At 43.9% G+C, this 3,469-nt stretch overlaps 1 pseudogene; it reads right to left on the bottom strand.

Moving 5' to 3' along the window:
• Positions 1 to 2,141: 2,141 nt before the first annotated feature.
• Positions 2,142 to 3,065, bottom strand: LOC138083502 (olfactory receptor 6T1-like; annotated as a pseudogene).
• Between the last annotated feature and the right edge of the window lie 404 nt (positions 3,066 to 3,469).

Raw genomic sequence — 3,469 nt, 5'->3', positions numbered from 1 at the left:
CACTGGAGTGGGTTGCCATTTCCTTCTCCAATGCAGGAAAGTGAAAAGTGAAAGTGAAGTCAATGCGAGACAGCAAAAGAGACACTGATGTATAGAATAGTCTTTTGGACTCTGTGGGAGAGGGCAAGGGTGGGATGATTTGGAAGAATGGCATTGAAACATGTATAATATCATATATGAAATGAATGGCCAGCCCAAGTTCAATGCATTATACTGGATGCTTGGGGCTGGTGCATTGAGATGACCCAGAGGGATGGTATGGGGAGGGAGGAGGGAGAGGGGTTCAGGATGGGGAACACATGTATACCTGTGGTGGATTCATGTTGATGTGTGGCAAAACCAATACAATATTATAAAGTAATTAACCTCCAATTAAAATAAATAAATTTATATTAAAAAATGATGTGAGCAGTCCCTTGTTTAATATTCTTCAAAGGCTTTACATGTCCTTTAAAAAGAGAGAAAGATGCCTATAAATTGTATTGATAAGATCTTGTCTGCACTGACCTCAACCCACCTCCCCAGTCCCAGCATTTGTTTACAGCATTTGTTTCTCTCAGCCACTTCTTTCTTTGCAAATACTGCTCACTTTCTCTGAATGCTCCTCCATTAATTTTTCCTGGTTAACCCCTTCTCAATCTCAGGCCTCACTTTAAAGATCACTTCCTCAGAAATGTTCTGTTCCTTGATCTTTAATCCAAATTATTTGTCCTTATTACTCTCTTACAAGACTCAGCCTTTTTCTCAAAAACATTCCTCACAACTTACAACTACGTATTGACTTATGCATTTAAGAGACTTTTTTTTTGTCAACCATCCCGATGATACTATAAATTCCATCAAAGTGAAGCTATGTCGTCCTTGTTTTCTACAGTATCCCCCACGGCTTAGTGCAGAGCCTAGATCAGGGAGCAGCAGCAGAGGTGGCTCTGGTGCAGCAGTGAGGAGTCGTTTAGTCTCAGCTTTGTGCACAGCCTGACCCTAGCCTTGCCCAGTCATGTGGGCAAGTGTCTCTTTAAAATGTGTGCCCTAGACATCTCCCTTGGCTCACCCTAGTCCTATCCCTACCTAGTTCAGTGCCTAAAACATATTATTTAATAATATTTCTTAAATAAATGGTTATCCCCATATTTGGAGTCTATTAGGTAGAATTTGACTTGGGAATTAAAAATAGCTAAATATTTCTTGAATGTCCCCTGGACAGCAAGGAGATCAAGCCAGTCAATCCAAAAGAAGTCAACCCTGAATATTCACTGGAAGTACTGATGCTGAAGCTGAAGTTCCAGTCCTTTGGCCACCTGATACGAAGAGCTGACTCACTGGAAAAGACCCTGATGATGGGAAAGATTGAAGGCAGGATGAAAAGGGGATGGCAGAGGATGAGATAGTTGGATGGCATCACCAACTCGATGGACATGAGTTTGAGCAAGCTCTGGGATATGGTGAAGGACAGGGAAGCCTGGTGTGCTGCAGTCCATGGGGTCGGAAAGAGTCAGATATGACTGAGTGACTGAACAACAACAATAAATAGTTTTTTGGTCTCAGCACTTTTCTTATGTGAGATTATTTTAGGAGCTGCTAGTCACATAAAGAGTATAACACGGGAGAATCAAACAGCTAATAAATATTTGTTACCACAGCTAGAATTTGATTTTCCGATACGGGGATCCTGGGTAATCTTATTTGTCATATCCAGTCTAGATGCAAGGGCTCAGAGGGTTTTTACTCCCCTCTAAGCTGCAAATCTGAATTTCCATATTTTAGCATTTCCGTTTGGCTTTATGACTTATGATTTTGAAGCAGTAATAGGTGTGCTTAAGCACACACATGTGAGGAAAAGAGCAGCAGCCTCCGTGAATGGAGGCTACATGTTTAAGCACCTCAAAAGAAACACGTCATCACCAGAAGTTTGAAACTTGGCCAAATGGGTCAGCTTTCTTTGTGTGAGGGTGGAGACATAAGGAAGATTCAAGGGAGGAAAGCGAAGGCTGATCTCCATATTGCATATTTATGAAGACCTATTTCATTATCTGAGAAACATACAAGGTATTGCCTGTGTGACATGAATTTCAAATATTTGCCCACTCTAGTAGGAATATCTCCTTTTACACGTGACCCTCATGGTGTCTCGCAGCCATGGGTCAGTTCCACCTGAGGCCATCTCTCAGGGCTCACCTCACCTTCTCATTGCAGAGACTGAAGATGAACAGTTTCAGGAGGGGCATGATGACATAGTTCAGGATTGAGGCCCCTTTGTTGAACAGCATGGACTGAGTCTCTGGCAGATGGATGTCGAGAAAAATGGAGCTGCTGTAAGAGATGATCACCACTGTAAGGTGTGAAGCACAAATGAAGAACACTTTCTTTCACTCAGCAGTTGTGGGGACCCTGAGAACAGTGGAAAGGATGCAGGTATAGGAAACTGAGGTCAGCGCCAGCGAGCCCAGCAACACTGACGTGGATAGCACGAAAGCCAGCAGCTCCAGTAGGTAAGTGTCTCCACAAGAGAGCCTCAGGAAGGGCCAACCGTCACAAGAGAAGTGGACAATACCACTGGGGTCACAGAGCGGTAGGCTGACCATGAGGATGGAGCGGCAGAGGACACAGAGAAACCCAGTTAGCCAGGAAGCCAGCTCAAGTTGGGAACAGACATGACCACCCATCAGGGTCTCATAGCAGAATGGGTCTACAGATTGTGAGGAAACGATCCAGAGACACGACAGCTGAGATGAAGAAGTTGGTGGTGCTTAGGAGGAAGTAGGGGTAGGACTGGATGATGCAGCTGGCGAATGAGATGGAGTGGTCCCCTGGGAGGATGACAAGCATCTTGGGAACCACAACAGACATGAGCAGCAGCTCCAGGAAGGACAGGTTCCATAGGAAGAAAGATGCCTGTGTGTGCAGGCATTGGTCCACCCAGCTGAATCCAGTGATGAGTAGGTTGCCTGTGGTAGTTACAGTGTAGACCACCAGAGGCCTTAGGAAAACAGGAACTGCAGAATATTGCTTCTGGGGAAACCCAGGGGGACAAACCCTGTTACCTGAATCCAGTTTTTAGGGCTCATTTCCAGTCATCCACAGGGTAAATGGAACAGAAATTCATAACTGGTCCACAGCTACCAATCCTTCAATCAATCAGTGACATAATATCTCATGCTTAGCAATTTCTTACATTCTGACACTAAATCTGTATTTCTGCCTGTGGGTTACTTACAAAAAGAGAAACAGATTGTGATAGCAATCAGAATACCAGTAATAACACAGATGATATTGAGCACTAATTACTTATCAGGAAATTTACAGCCAGTATCTCCTCTCTCATCTGCCCTTAAAGACAGGTAGTGCTGTGCTTATCTTGCAGATAAAGAAAGGATGACTGACGTTTAAGGAACTCTTTTATGATCACTCAGAGTCAGAGGCACGATTTCATGCCGTCTGTGGCTCCAATACACATACTACTGGACCTATT

The sequence above is a fragment of the Capricornis sumatraensis genome, chromosome 8 (assembly GCF_032405125.1).
Source record: "Capricornis sumatraensis isolate serow.1 chromosome 8, serow.2, whole genome shotgun sequence".
Classification (NCBI taxonomy): Eukaryota; Metazoa; Chordata; class Mammalia; order Artiodactyla; family Bovidae; genus Capricornis; species Capricornis sumatraensis.
The sequence above is the reverse complement of the archived record's forward strand: the minus strand, read 5'-3'. Positions and strand labels throughout refer to the sequence as shown.